This window comes from Chrysemys picta, chromosome 11 (assembly GCF_011386835.1).
Source record: "Chrysemys picta bellii isolate R12L10 chromosome 11, ASM1138683v2, whole genome shotgun sequence".
Classification (NCBI taxonomy): domain Eukaryota; kingdom Metazoa; phylum Chordata; order Testudines; family Emydidae; genus Chrysemys; species Chrysemys picta.
In genome coordinates, this window is record NC_088801.1 from 48,558,679 (window position 1) to 48,575,618 (window position 16,940).

Below are 16,940 nucleotides of genomic sequence, written 5' to 3' on the forward strand. Positions count from 1 at the left end.
TCTCTCCCTTTTAAATGAGGTGCAGGGAGATTTTGGACTTCTAAGCAGTAAGATTTAGTAGTTTTCTTTTAGGATGAGTGACACCAGTGTGGGGATGGGGTTAAAATAGCCCTGCCTGGGGTGCCTTCCAGTGGCTGGCTACAGCATGACAGGTGCACGTCTCACTTCCTCTTTTCTTCCAGAGTCCTCAGTAGCTCCACACCAGCTTTCCATGTATAAATAGCTCTTGCTGGATTAATTTGTTACAAAAAAGCCCAATGCATATAAATCTTAACAAAAAGTCCCACAACCGTAATCCAGAATTCCCCAGCACAGTCTTAATAGTACACTCAATCTGTCACGTCCCAAGAGTCCATTGACATGCCAAATACAGCTCCAGCATCTCTCATGCCACTTCTCTCTCTGGGGCAGTTCTCGCATCTCTCACCACAACTCACTCCAGCCCCTCTAATTGGGGTGCTTCTCAGGTATGGTTGTAGCTCTCACCCAGAGATATCAACTGGTCTCATCTCTCCATCATTCCCCAACCTTCAGCTCTCTGCTCTTCTGGCTGGGAGGGGGGGCAGGAAGACCCGCCCGGCACACCAGGGTGGCGGGGGGGGCTGCGGCTGCCCGGCGCACTAAGTCTGGGGGGAGCAGTAGCCGCCCAGCACTTAGGGTGCTCTGGGAAGGCTCCTGTGGGGGAGGGGGTTGGCTGGAATCTTGGACACAAGGGGAGCGGCCAGGGGTTAGCCTCCCCCAACGGCGGGGTTACCGACCGCCCATGGATGTCTAATTGTAGTGTAGACATACTCACTGAATTTTGTTGGCCCTTCATTATTATGGCTGACTTAGAACAACGCTTCCTTAGCTCTCGTCCCCTAACGCCCCTACTCTACTTGCGCTACATTGATGACATCTTCATCATCTGGACCCATGGAAAAGAAGCCCTTGAGGAATTTCACCATGATTTCAATAATTTCCATCCCACCATCAACCTCAGCCTAGATCAATCCACACAAGCGGTCCATTTCCTGGACACTACTGTGCTAATAAGCGATGGTCACATAAATACCACCCTATACCGGAAACCTACTGACCGCTACACTTACCTACATGCCTCCAGCTTCCATCCAGGACACACCACACGATCCATTGTCTACAGCCAAGCTCTAAGATATAACCGCATTTGCTCCAATCCCTCGGATAGAGACAAGCACCTACAAGATCTCTATCAAGCATTCTTAAAACTACAATACCCACCTGCTGAAGTGAAAAAACAGATTGACAGAGCCAGACGAGTACCCAGAAGTCACCTCCTACAAGACAGGCCCAACAAAGAAAATAACAGAACACCACTAGCTGTCACCTTCAGCCCCCAACTAAAACCTCTCCAGCGCATCATCAGAGATCTACAACCTATCCTGAAAGATGATCCTTTACTCTCACAGATCTTGGGAGACAGACCTGTCCTCGCTTACAGACAACCCCCCAACCTAAAGCAAATACTCACCAGCAACCACACATCACTGAACAAAACCACTAACCCAGGAACCTATCCTTGTAACAAACCCCGATGTCAACTCTGTCCACATATCTATTCCAGTGACATCATCATAGGACCTAATCACATCAGCCATACCATCAGGGGCTCGTTCACCTGCACATCTACCAATGTGATATATGCCATCATGTGCCAGCAATGCCCCTCTGCCATGTACATTGGCCAAACCGGACAGTCTCTACGCAAAAGAATTAATGGACACAAATCTGACATCAGGAATCAAAATACTCAAAAACCAGTGGGAGAACACTTTAACCTGTCTGGTCATTCAGTGACAGACCTGCGGGTGGCTATATTACAACAGAAAAACTTCAAAAACAGACTCCAACGAGAAACTGCTGAGCTAGAATTGATATGCAAACTAGACACAATCAACTCCGGTTTAAATAAGGACTGGGAATGGTTGAGCCATTACAAACATTGAATCTCTCACACTTGTTATCTAACTGTCTGTCTGTACTCGGCTAGCTTGATTATCACTTCAAAAGTTTTTTTTCTCTTAATTAATTGGCCTCTCAGAGGTGGTAAGACAACTCCCACCTATTTATGCTCTCTGTATGTGTGTATATATATCTCCTCAATATATGTTCCATTCTATATGCATCCGAAGAAGTGGGCTGTAGTCCACGAAAGCTTATGCTCTAATAAATTTGTTAGTCTCTAAGGTGCCACAAGTCCTCCTGTTCTTCTTCATTATTCTGTCACAGTTTCCCAAATAGCCTCTCCATTAAGTGTCAAGTTTCTGCTATAAAATTAATGCTCAAAGGCCACAGTAAAGGTTACATTCAAAATGGAGTTTAAAAATATAACATGGCATTCACAAAACCAAAGTGGAATTCACCAGCTGATACAGACATGTGCCCCAAGTTGTCATATAATCGATTGACTGAGCACTATGAATTGAATTAACTGAAAACCTGCAAGTTTATGCAAGTCTTAACTTTAACCTCATTGGGGGTAATCGCCTGCATAAAAGTTCAGCAAATGCAGGCTCAGGACCATATTGTTAAAGTGAATTTTCAGCCTTGGTTTTGTGGATCTTCATTCAGACTATTGACATTACTTGAACAGACTTGTTTTAGTGCATGTGCAAGTGTCATGAGTGATACTAAAGTTCTTCCATTATAAACCTCTGGTTTGAGGTGAACTATGATGAATGTGCCTGGATACTATTCCAGTCACAGAATACATTAGCTGGACCTAGTTGCACGACCTATAGTTAAGGTTGCCCAACGTTTCCCATTACAGGGCCTTATTTTCAGTTGCTCAGAATTTTACCAGAGAGTTTGACCTGAAGTTTTCTATCCTGGTCTCTGCCTTAGGCTGATTTTTTTTTTTTTTTAAATAAAAGTTTTTGAAAAAACGGTTCAGTCATTTCGAAGAATGAGACCAAAGGAAAACACATTGTTTGCCCATGTTAAAAAAATAGTTAATTGTATTAAAAAACTAAATAAAAGAGTAAAGCCACATTTTGCTTTTCATAATTACCCTATATTAGATTATAACAATCATTGCTTCCTTTTACATTCACTTCATCCAACAGATATAACAATGTAATAGCATACAACATTATCCAACTCAAGCTGCATAATTATCCAACATTTAAGTAATTACAGGACAGAACACTTTACTAGCCACTTAAAAATTGCATAATTATTTGACAGTAGATAATTAAGTAAGACTGCAATACTGTCATAAAAGCATTGTGAAGATTCATTATAGAGAAAAGTACAAGTGAAAGATGGTTATATTTTATCTTTGCCAAATGTCCTCCTATTTGTCTTTACAAATACAAAAATTTCTCTTTAGTGTAGCACCTAGAGTGTAATTTCCAGGAAATTATCCTGTGGCATGAGAAACTAAAAACAAAGACACTTAAAATCCTAATGTGTGGGTCTGTTTCATGTTACCAAAATAGATACCTTATGAAAAACAGGAAGAAATTAAAAGTGTGGCTAGAGAAAAATTAAAATGTAATGACCAAGAAATCCAAGACTAAGAAAAGCTGAGACAAAAAAAGAATAAAAACCACAGTATCCAGTTTAAAGGATGGCTGAGAGTGAACACTCAAGCCAAAGACTGCTCCCAGGGGAAGGAAGTGTGCTGGAGCACAAGGGGAATCTAGCCAAAGATTGCTAAAGAAACTGGTTCTTTAGCTCAAGCTGTACAGACTCGTGCTTTTAGTACTGGAAATCCTTGAGTACTGAGATTACCCTAGTACAGGGGTCGGCAACCTCTGGCATGCGGCTCGCCAGGTAAGCAGCCTGGCGGGCCAGGCCAGTTTGTTTACCTGCCGCGTCCGCAGGTTCGGCCGATCGCGGCTCCCACTGGCTGTGGTTCGCCGCTCCAGGCCAATGGGGGGGGGGGCGGGAAGTGGCGCGGGCCAAGTGATGTGCTGGCTGCCTTTCCCGCCACCCCCATTGGCCTGGAGCGGCAAACCGCAGCCAGTGGGAGCCGCGATCGGCTGAACCTGCGGACGCGGCAGGTAAACAAACTGGCCTGGCCCGCCAGGGGGCTTACCTGGCGAGCCGCATGCCAGAGGTTGCTGACCCATGACCTAGTATGAGCCAAACTGAAAGCCATCACAAACATATTGGCTTTTCAGTCTTTCTGATTGGATGTGTAAAAATAGAGATATTTGATTTGGAAGAGGTCAGTAACAGTTGGATAGACAGTCATCTGCTGTTTTGCAGATGCAGTACTGTACCACCTATCCAACAAGTACAAGAAGATATGTAAAAGCATGTGTTAGAAACAAAATGCCTGAAGTTCTAAGGAATTGTTTTGCTTTATGCAATAGTTTGATGTATAGCATTGTTAGTCTGTATAGTATATGTGGGTCAGATATTTTTATTGAAGATTAGTTTTATTCTTTTTAGTTTCAAGTTTCTTTCACAGCACTTTTAAGAGGCATTTATTGATCCGCCTGTCATTTAGAGACTACAGAGTCATTGGTCTGGGAAGAGAAAACTAAATATAGCTTTCAGAGAGGACTCTATTCTTTTTTTATTAATACTCTATTATATCAACAAACATTTTCAAGCCTTGAATTGTTCTACAAACTAAGCTTTCATTATTTCTATTATAAAGTTGTGTCCCTAACTTTAGAAAATGTTCTTTCACAAAAGGTGGTTTAGACATTGGTTGGAAATCTCAATGCTCTCAGACAACATGGGCAGAAAATGTGTGTGTGTGTTGTGTTTGTGTATTAAAAAAAGTTACTCCCTGCCGAGCTGCTGCAGCGGCCCAAGCCCAGCAAAGCCAGTGAGTGGACTCGGGGCGGGGGCCGCCGGGGTGGGGTGGGGAGGGGAGGGCTCACAGGGGGGCTGTGTACCCTCCAGGGGAGTTCAGGGGACAGGGAGGGGGGAACCTGGTCTGGGGAGTAACCCCTGGGGTCTATAAAGGCTTGTTGGGATTTGCCCTTCAATGAACCGATGTGCAGGGTGGCGGGGTGCAAGATGGAAGTTTCGCCTAGGGCGCAAAATATCCTTGCACTGGCCCTGCTACCATTGCATACTTCATGTTACTGTACAAGTTAACAGCATGTGAGGAACAAATTGACCAAAGGATGCTAAAGACACATACTGAGTTAGTGAGATAATTTATACATTACATGGCATTGGATTTATCTACAGGTAAGCCATTTCTTTTCCTGCTTTTATCATAGAGACTGTAATATTTGAGGAAAACTAACATTTCATGTACAAAATAGAACATTTTCAAATGTGTTTTAAGCATCAGCAAGAAATGAAAGTCAGATTAGAAATGTACTAAAGAATTACAAAAGTGGCTGCTAAAAAATTGGAAGATCGAGTTGACCATTAGGTCAGAGAGAAAGCAAAATCCTTCTAAAGACTTGTGAAACTGAAAATTCCAGCAGTATTTATTTTAAGAATATTGTATAACAGTCATGCAATCTCTGCTATGAATTAGATAAAAATTATCAAAGAGTATGCCTACAGTAGTGACAGCCATCAGTCTCTCACCACCCAAATCTACTAGAAGGGGGGAAATCCTTCTAGCCCAAAGATCAAGATTGGCATGGTCAAAAATATCAGTCAGCAAATTTACATCTGCTGACCAAGAAAGGATCAAATTCACAGTTGGCAGTTCTCCTCCTGGAGTCCCCAAGAGTTCAAATCTCAAGACTATTGACAGAAGAGTCTCAGCTGATCTAATTGACTTTCATATAAATGCAGTTTGTTTTCTGTGTTCATCTATTTTATCTTGAGCAATAACGATAAGCTGGTCATTTTCACCTTTGTTTGTAGTCAGTTCTTAGTGAGCTTCTGATTCCACATATATCTAGGATGAAATCCTGGCTCCACTGAGGTCAATGGTAAAACTCACTGAATTCATCAGTGTGGCCAAAATTTTACCCCCCATCTTTATTCTGCCCTCAGCACTTCAGTGTCTGAGCACGACTATTTCCTTCAGAAGTTTTCCCTGTCCAGCTGTCTCAGACTAAGTAGATATATGGACATTAAATCCTTCCTCACAGCAGTTTGCATGAAAGGAGACAGGTGTTCATGTTTTAAACCTTCATCTTTGCTTTTTGCTACCTCTTTAGTTCATTTTGGAATGTTGCTTGGGTTGTAACATTGCAGCAAAACTGTGTTATGTCCCTGCAAGTGTTTTTAACTAGAGGATATTGCAAATATGTCTGACTACAGTTGGTTGGGAATTTTTCAGTAAAAAAACCAAACTTTTTGTCAGAAAATGCAGTTTGGTCAAAACCGAACTTCCTATGGAACGTATTGGTTCAGACAAAGATTTCATTGGGAAGGCATCACACATACAGGATGGAATTTCTGGTCAAAGACCAAAACCTACCCAGAATAGCCAATACACTCACCTGAGCTATGGGAGATCCAAGTTCAAGTCCTTGCTCTGTCTGATTCAGTGCAGGGATTTGAATCTGGGCCTTCCGCATCACATCCTGATGCCTGGGCTATTCTGGGTTGGGACAGACGGACAGATGCACATACTTCTGTGAAATATTCTGAAAAAAGTCGCTGTTCAATGCAGAACCAAAAAAAATTCCGACACCAACATTTTTGGCTAAACGGAATTCTTGTTTTCCATTCAGCCCAATCTGTAACAATTATTTTAAAACAAAATGTTGTGCATAATATACAAGCTTTCCTGTCCATTGAAACATTAAGGAAACTCAAATTAATTTTACTCTCGCATCTCATCTAATAGGAGTGAATCACAAGAACAATTTGCTGAACAATTATACAATTATACAAACAATGAAATTAAAATGGTAAGATATGAGCTTTTCTTATCTACTGTAAAAAAAATTGGTGAGGCAAAAAAATAAGTACTAAAACAGTATCTAATCTGGTACTGAAATAGGAAGCATCATGCAAATTAGCAGGGCAAAATAAGAGACTCATTTTTCTGGCTTCTTCAAAGTAACCTCTCTCTCAAACTTATATGAGTACTCGCAAAGTACAAAAATAGCAACATCCTGTATGTACAATCATGTTCAAACTTTGCAGTTTGTTCCCAAATATCTACTTGTATATTTTTTGCTGTGAGCCTGAAATACATGCTGGGTATTAACATACCAACCAAACATCCTTCGTTTTCGAATTCACAGGCCAGTACTGCCACAACATGTAGCTTTGCTGGTATATGCAGCATAGATATTACACACATCCCAGTGGCCAGCATAACTGCACACATGTAGGATTTGACAAAGAAACCAGAACCTTTTGCTCAAAAAACCTAGGCCTCTGCCATTATTGCCAGCAGAGTCGTATTAAGGCTTTTATTCTCTACAGTCTAGTTTCTACTATTGAAGCAGTACATTGAATAAGCAGTATCTGCAGTCATGGTCACTCTATTCTCCATTTAGGGATTCATGTGTGTATTACAATAGCCTGTCAACCTACCTTTTGCTAAAATATATTGAGTTTCTGCATATTTATATGGGCACATTGATAAAGTGACAGTTGACATTTCAAATGAAAAAAAAATTTATTCTCCCTCAAACAATTCCTTGTGTTCAATTCCTGGTTTATCAGATACATTGTGGTTGGCCAGCCTTAATGAGTGGAGAAGAAATTAGGATGTGAGAGAGGAGGTGCCATCTCATCATTCTGTGGCACTGCCTGGTTGCTAACTTTAAAGCTAGCACTGCTGCCTTGACTGAGGAAGCGGCCTGAATTTGCAGAATGCAAGGTAAATGGATCATGGGTGCCAAGTGAAAAAAGAGAAGGGGTGAGAAGCAGTGATCCAGAACAAAGATGGATGAACGATTTGTGACAACTGATCCACAATTCCCTTGTCAACCACAGAGATTAAGGGCTCCATGGCATATTCCTTTGCCAAGGTCAGACTGGAGTAAAGAGGAGAAAAAAATATTCCTACAATTTACAATCTCCATTATTCACCCACTGTGTGACATCACACTTGCTTTCATCATTCCAAGAAGTGGTACTTCCAGGATTGATATTATAGTCAGAAATGTTGATCTGCTAATACAATAAAGAGATTTCCAAAAGTACTGCAGAGCATGATCTGTGGATCTTTTTGTATGTATATCAGAATTCCAGTACATTTTATTGAAAGCATTTGGTCTAGTGGTCAGAGTATGGGATTGGGAACCTGAAGTTATCTATTCTGCCAAGGGAAACAACCAAAAAACACCACATTTCTGTGGATTGGTTGTCTTATCTGTAATTTAAGGATAATACTTCCTTTCTCTAACAGGTAAGTTATGAGATTTAATTACATTTATTAGAGCCAGTCAACATTTTTCATTCACGGCTTCTCCCTCCCAATGAAAAATTATCTTTTTTGAAACTAGGAACTTACAAAAATGTTCCGAAATTTCCTTTTACCACGCTAACAAAAGGAAGGGGGGGAAAAGAAAAATCAAAAATCATCACCACTTGGTCATCATTCATTCTATTGCATTCACTTGTTTAAAAATAAATAAGGGAAAGGCGATAAAACATTTCAAATATTTTTCAAAACTATTTCCTTAAAAGTTTTCAATAAAAGTTTTTCCAGAAATGAAAATCAATCATTCAAAAAATTCCTCTTTTGATCAGCTCTAATATTTGCAAATTGCTTCGAGAACATCTGGCAGGAGGTGCTCTAGAAGGGTAAATCTAGCAGCCTTGTCTGTCAATAGATAAAACTTGGTGTACCAACTTTTAGTGTTTGTGAACAATTTAAAAAAAAATGCAAGAAACTGCCAGATTGGAAAATGCTGGTGACCTCTACTTTATTCAGAGCCAATGCACTGACAGTTGAGAGCTGTCTGCTGTTGGTCAGATATCGTAAGCATGCCATTTATTATAAGTCTTACTGTACCCTTTAGGCTTCCAAGAAAGAGTAAATCCAAAACTACTACTAATTAAAAAGTACATTTTAAAATAGACATGGCCAAGGAGATGGGATTTATACCCAGATTTAGTTTATCTAAAGGTGACTTTTAGGCTAGGTGATAGCTCTTCTCACAAGAATGTAGCCCACCATCATGAATGAAAATATCAGGAGTGAAATCCTGGCTTTCTGGAAAGTCAAAGGCAAAACTCAGTGGGGTCAGAATTTCACCCTAGAACATGCTCTGGATACATCGGCCCATCTGAACTAGGAAAATAAAGAAGCTTCTTGTCTTTGATACAACCAAAATGCTAAGGGTGTTACCCAAAGGACATCCCATTGCCACCATTGAAATGTAAGTGAGAATTCAGGAATGGCCCATCTATACTTCCAACCTTCATACCTAATAAACGCCACGAAAAAAGGCAGGCAATACAAACTGCTCCAATTACTGAAACAGAAGACAGAAAAGGCCAAATTGCTATACATCCAAGGAAAAACCCAGAGAAACCAAATAGTGAAAACCCAATTTCATGCATTATCCCCTAAAAGCTATAGAACAAGTTTGAAGAGTATAGACAGCCTGAAAAATACTATTTTTGTTGAGTGTGAATTTAATTTCCAAGTGTTGGAAATGGAGAGTGTGGAATGAGCAAAACCATCTCAAAGCAAATGCCTCAGCAATAAATGATTGAATATTCAATGTTTTGATTTAGTCATGTTATCAAAATTTGGAAATCTGTCATGGAAGATGTGTTCCTAACAACATAGGATCTGAGAGCTTTCCCCATATACATAGATTTATCCTCACAACCCTTTTTTTTTTTAGGGAGGGAACTGTTATTTCCCTTTACAAAAGGCATGGAAAGATTAACTGTCACCATTTCTTTACTTTGCTCTCATTGAGTACTACTTTACTCCTCAAATATTATCATCAATTCATAGAATTGGGCAAGAAACTTTTCTCATCCCACAGAAGTTTGAGATGAAAAAATTTTCCCTGTTCCAGATCAGGACAAAAAGTTTAAAATTTTCACAAACTGAACATTTGAAAAAGATATCAGTTTGAATCAAAGTGTTTTGTTTCACAATTGTAACCTTTACAAAAAATTATCTCTAATTACCTCAAATTACAAAACAGTCATTTCAAGCAGAAAACTAGAATTTTTTGGTTGTGGAAACATTAAATGTAACATTGACAAATTCTATACTTTTTGAAAAAATTTAGTAGATAAATGTGTCAAAACAGACTTTTCCATAAAGTTTCAATTTTAACAAATCTGCATTTTTTCATGAAAAAAATGTTTTCTGGAAAAATTCTTGACCGAGCCTAACAATGAATTCAATGAGAGCACTTAAGGAGTAAGTTACTACTACATGAGTATGGGTATCAGAATCTGACCCTGAGGGCTTGTCTACATGAACATTTAGTTTGTGGCAAGTGGGGGTGTGAATCTACCCTGCACTAACCTGCTGCTGCACACCAACTGTCTGTGTGGGTTACTGATACACGTTAGCATTGAGTAGGGGACAGCAAACTATTTTTGGGTAGATTTATACCCCAGCTTGCCACAGACTAAAATTTCATGTAGACAAGACCTAAGTGACTTACCCATGGCCCCACACAGAGTGGCTGTGCTTCATCTGAAGAGAGTGAGAGGTTGATGTAGTACAAACTATTTCAAAAAATCTGAGAACAAGAACTAATCAGTGTGGAGGGTTTACAGCAGCCAAGGGAGAGAAGTGTGTATAGTCACAGGACAGTTATCGAGAATCCAGATAATCACAGAGCAATTATGTATATTCCTGCACAGTTTGGCTAATGCCTCTCAGCCAGACTACAAGGATTCTCAAAATGATACAGTCAAGATATAATGGTTCAATGATTGTGTAAATTGGGCACTCCAAACCAAAACACAGGGAATTATGTAACTGGAAATAATTGTACAGTTCCAGGTCAGTAACAGCACAGTATCCCTGCCCTCTTACTGTTGGACACAATTCAATTTCTGTATGATCACTAATAATTAATACTTTCCAGTTATATGCCACTTCTCTCACCCCACTTCAGAAACTTCAATTTACAGTTTCATTTTAATAAGTTAGAAGCAGGAGATAATTCTGACCCATTGTTCATGGTTACATGCACATGTCTGTACATATTTCTATATAAAACATTATCAGGTATTTTATTATAGGCAGGGCTGAAGGCACCACCTATTATTAAGGTTTCTAATTCTTCTCATTGTAAGACGCTGTTTTCAATTGAAACAACCATTCAAGCTGAAATTTTTCCAGGCTGGGTATCTACCTCCGGCTGAATTTTTTTTGAAAATTTCCACCAAAATGGTTGTGTCATTTGCAACAATGAGGCTAGGGAAACAGGTTTCAGAGTAGCAGCCGTGTTAGTCTGTATCCGCAAAAAGAAGAACAGGAGTACTTGTGGCACCTTAGAGACTAACAAATTATATATGCATCCAAAGAAGTGGGCTGTAGTACACGAAAGCTTATGCTCTAATAAATTTGTTAGTCTCTAAGGTGCCACAAGTACTCCTGTTCTTCTTTTTGCTAGGGAAACAGACATTGTTTTCACAAAAACAACAAGGAGTCCATGCATCTGAAGAAGTGAGGTTTTTTACCCACGAAAGCTTATGCCCAAATAAATCTGTTAGTCTTTAAGGTGCCACTGGACTCCTTATTGTTTTTGTGGATACAGACTAACACGGGTACCCCCTGATACTAGACATTGATTTGACTATGTTAAAACATTCTGGTGACCTTTTCTTTTAAATCCCCATGCTTTGGAGCAGAGACTTCAAATTAGAAAGGGGGTAACAATTCTGTCAAGTGCCTTTTGCCATCCCCATGAAAAGCCAGCCAAATTTGGCCAAGTGATAAACCTTGAGGGGGAAAAATCATCGCTCATACAAGCTAGAAAATCACAGCTAAAACTCTCTAAAGATTCCATCTGGACTTGTCATGCTCTATCCCAGGACTGAGCAGCACTTGCACAGCAGCCTCAAGATGCAATTGCAGAGAGCCATCCCAGGTTTCAGCAACTGAACTGAGAGCCTGTTTCTCCTCTGTTCTAAAGTCCCCACCTCAACCCCAGCTAGGACAAGGCAGCTTAGAAGAGGAAGCTGACTAATTCAAATGCAGAGGGTACAAGGACTAGATTGGAGAGTGTCGATGAAGTAGATTGGAACTGGAAATTACTTGTGGGGCTTGGGAGGGAGAACATGGACTAGCTATTCAAGGAGACCTGGAGTCAGGAGTGGCAGAGGAGACTAGGAGTCGCTGGGCAAGGAGTTTGGGAGAAAAAACTGATACAGGATGAGGAAGCTGAAGAGGGGGACTGGGAACCAGTGAGGTTAGGAAACATGGATCTGGGGGAGAAGGAGAAGTGTGACTGAAGGCCAATGTGGGTAACAGACATATCGGATGAGGAAAGGGGAAGGGTGGGGACTGGGACAGGGATGAGGAGCCTGAACAATAGACTGGGACTAGCTAGATGAGGAGAATGGGACTGGGATGAGGTGCCTGGCATGAGGAAGGAGAGAGAACTGGGACAGAGACAAGTTGGAGGAGATGGGGAAGAAGGGGTCAAGCTTAACCTCTGTGGATTGACTAACATCACATAGGAAGTCTATAGCAAAGGCAGGGACAGAATTTCAGTTTCCCAGGGCAACACTCAACTGCTTTAACTATAACAGCATCCTCTCTTCCTACAATCCCTTACCTCATTAATTCAGTATACAGCTTCCAACTTCTACAATAAACAAGGCAGGGGTCCTATAGATGACAGTCCCCCTTACTACACAACTCTGATTCATCCCCAAATCAGACCCATTGGGGGACACGGGTCCTATGGGAAAAGTAATACATGGTCATGTAATTGAAGACTATATCCTAACGCATAGTCACAAGGGGCAGCACATTATTTAAAGATCTTTTAATATAGGCTTTGTGTGTATAATATATACATATATATGAGGTGCAAGATATAGGCTCCTTGGTATCTTTCCAGATTTGTCTCCACTTTTTAGACATGCCAAGGAGTCAGATTGATATAGTATGTAACAGTGCCATTGAAACAAATAGCAAAATGCTTGTATTCCCATGATGCAACATCCACTCACTAAATTAATACAGAAATTTGGCTTAGAGGATGCAGATTTTCCCTTTTCTGTCATTTACTATAATAAGGAAACAACCAGGTACTACATACACTGCAGTCATACAAAGCATAGTGAGCAACTGCAATCTGCTGCTACAGCAGAGACACTTACGTATATGAAGGATAATTCTCGGGGCTGGCCTTTAGAGGACAATAAAGAGTAAAAGACTCAAAATTCCAGGTGTTTGGGTTAAGACAGAGGAGAGGGGAGAAAGAACAAATTCATTTCAGGATTACAAATAGTTATTGCACCTTTTACAAATGAAAGAAAAGGAGTCTTTACCTGCCCCTATGACTAGCCAATATTAGCATTTCCAGTAGATTTTAGTGCTCATTGTTGTCTGATTTCTGAAATTGTGTTGTTCTGAAATATGCTGGGAAAAGGTGTTGTGATGAGTGTCTCCCTGAGAAGCTCACAGAGAGGAGACATGCCTCTCATGGGGCTAGCCTAGTGAACAAAAACAGAAAGTAATTTAAAAAATTCAGAATGCTTTTCAATATTATTTTTATAATAGTCATTGAAGTCCCCCTCGGCTCTTTTTTCTATTGTCTCTGGTGGTGTAGGTGCCTATCAGCTTCCAGCACACACACTCCTTTTGATACGTATGACATGCTGCAAATACATCAGAAACTACAAGGGGAACCAGACTTTTATCTATGGTAAGTAACAAATGCAGTAGAAACTACAGATCTTGAAAATGTGACTGATAGAGTGAACTCAAAGTCCGTGACAGAGGAATGTTTTTAAGAGCTCCTCTAGAATATTACCTTCCCTCTTTGTGGAAAGTGTTAGCACTCGTGAAAAGGAGGGAATAATACCACCAACTAAAGGTGTGATGTGAATAAAGATTCTTTAGGATGAGTATTAGAATTACCAAACTCCTCTCACTTATGTCCTTTTCTAAATGTGAACCTAGGTTTCGGGAGGTGAAAAAGCAGAGAGTGTGTGTGAATTCTGACCAGCAGATACTACCCTCTACAGACAGTGAAGTGTACTTGACTCAGTGGAAGGCCCTGATCCTACAAAACTATTGAAGATTCAGTCTCAACAAACTTTGATAAGGTGAAGTAGTCACTGCACATACAGTTACTGCATTCAGGAGATGGATTTTATGGCATTTTATGGTACTGCTGGTAGGGGGAAAAAATTCACCAGAACAGTTTTCTATTGGAAAATGCATTTAAGTCAAAATCTAAACATTTGTGGGAGTATCCTGATTGAAAATTTATCAAAAATGTCATCAATGATGTGTTTCTATTTTATCATTCCATTCCAACTTTAGTAAATTAAGATTATGTATTTGATATTATATTTAATATCAAAATGTAATTTAACATTATTAAAATTATTAAATATTTCCGAGTCAACTTTCTTTGAATTTTGATTCTATGGGAAATTATGACATTTTGTCACAAATCAGGACAATGAAATATTTCAAAGTGTGAAATATTTCCATTTTCCAATCTATTTTACAGCTTGAAAATTTCTTTACTGAGCAGAAAGAAGTATCCTGAAATGCTTGCATTTTCCACTGTTTTTAATGTTTATGTATTTATTTATAAGGAAGCAGGGATTTGGACTGGGACATGTCTTTTTTAATTACTCTGAGGCTCCCTGTGTCATTTTAATTAGTTTGGGGTTAAGTTCTGTATCGAACAATGTGGTGGAAGTTTTCATATCTTCATTGCAGTACTGTACTGCTTTGGGGATGATTAAGCTTTCAACAAGAAGCCTGTCATCTAGGGAGGAACTAGAGTTTCATCTGTACACAGAACATAGAGGGCTGAATTTCTAGGATGTGTGGAGGGAATAAGTAGAATCAATAATATTTAAAGACCACAGCTCTTGACTTACCATGTTTGCAGATTTCATGCCAATCAGTTACTTCCTAAGTTTTTTCTTTAAGAATCAAAAGAATGTTAAACTTCCCTAAATTAGTGATTATTGATAATGTTCCCTTTGTATCTTAAAGGAACATTGCCAAGACTGGTTGAAATAAAATTAGACCTGCCAGCTGAATGCATGTCATATACCTCCTCTTCTGCTTGTGTACTCTATGTGATCTGGTAAGGTGTTGAAATCTTCAGAAGTTTTCTGTCTGGACAATGTATTGCCCTCTAAACTCAGAGACAGAGCTACCCCTGACATCAGTGGATGCACAAATCAAGGACACAATATGTAAGCAGCAGCACTTGTCTGCACAAAACAATGAAGCAGACAAACACAACAGAGGATGAATGGTGGTGAAAATGTCCCAAATATATTGTTTTAGATTTTTGGTTCATCTTCAGTTCAGGAGCATCACTAGAAAGGCCAGGAAAGTTGTAGACCCCAAACTCACCAGAAAGTGAAAGAAGTGCCTGAATTGCAGGAGGATGTTTCAGTTCTCATTGTAGGACCTGTGTGACACAAAGTTCTCAGCCAGAACACAGTCCAGCACTGGACTGTAAGACAAACACAGGGGACCTCACTTTATTGCCCACCACCAACTCCAAAAGCAGAAATCGAGAACAAGAAGGTGAGGAGGAATTCAAGTAAGAGCCTCTGCAGAGATCTCCACCTACAGCCACTTCCCCCTGCCCTGGTGGAATATCCCAGGACAGTTCTTACTGTGTTCTGGAAAGGTTGGTTGGTTTTTAAAGGGACATTGCATCACACTCCTCTCTCTGGAGTGGCCCAGGACTGCTTCATTCACTGCTCTCCATTTCAGAGAAAATCATCAAACCAGCCTTTTCATAAGGAGTGGCCTCCTTCATCCCAATTCAAAACACTCACTCTATTGGCCTGGATCACGAGAACACCTTTCCCACAATCAAATAGAGCAAAGTTTTATTTTAGCACAGCTATGTAAAGCAAACAGAGAAATGTATCACAGGCTAATCACAGAATTCTTAGAAATTTGAAAATATCAAGAGAAAACTTTCACAATTTCCTCAGTTCCTCACTGCTACTGTCAAACCATTGTGTAGAACGCATATTAAAATTTAAAAATAAAAGTCCTGCACTTTTGCTGACTCAATTTTTAACCATATCATATAGTACATCCTATAGAAACCTGGGGTTTACTACAAAGAAAACCCATAAAGGGAAATTGAATGATGGTCATTACAAAAAAATTGAGTAAATTTTCTTTAGAACCCTAAGTCAAGATCATTCTGACTATCTATAACTAAGATCTTCAGATGCTATCTTCTCCACTAGGAATTTGTCTGACAGTTTCTCATTCTGGTTGCCTCCTGTTAATAATTTCCAAAAAATTTATCCTTTTAGTCTCATTAAGTTCTATATAGAAAGGAAAGCTTCCTACAGGCTTTGAATGTAATATTACACAGGATCATAAACATAGGAATATCAAAAAAATTACTTATTTAAAAAAAGTTTTGTCAATACTCTTAGCATTCCCCCTAGGCATTGACGTGCAAATTTTACAGCCTGAGTAGGTTATATTCTCCTTTTTCATTAAGGACTATTAAAATCACTTTGAGAGCACAGGAGTAGAGACTCCTATCAATAATGGACCTTAAATACTTTGTGAATTGACTTATAAAAGGGGATTTCTGTGCCGCTTGTATGAATACTGTGGGGATCTAAAACAAGGCCAAAGTACATGCAATGCAAGTAGCTGTGCAATTTTAAAAGCAGAAGGTGCATGGGAGATCCTGTGATTGTGCATATCAAGCACTCTTCATCAGATGATTCATGTGACCTAATGTTAACAGATTTGTTCCAGTAGAATGTGCTTACAGACTGCTCCTAGAGTGTACAGTCTGGCCATGTTTGACAGCCACATGCATTCAAAAGTCATGGGTCAAACACTAAAATTTCACAGGTTGGTTGAAGAAGTCATAATATTTTGAAAATATAATACCTTTTGA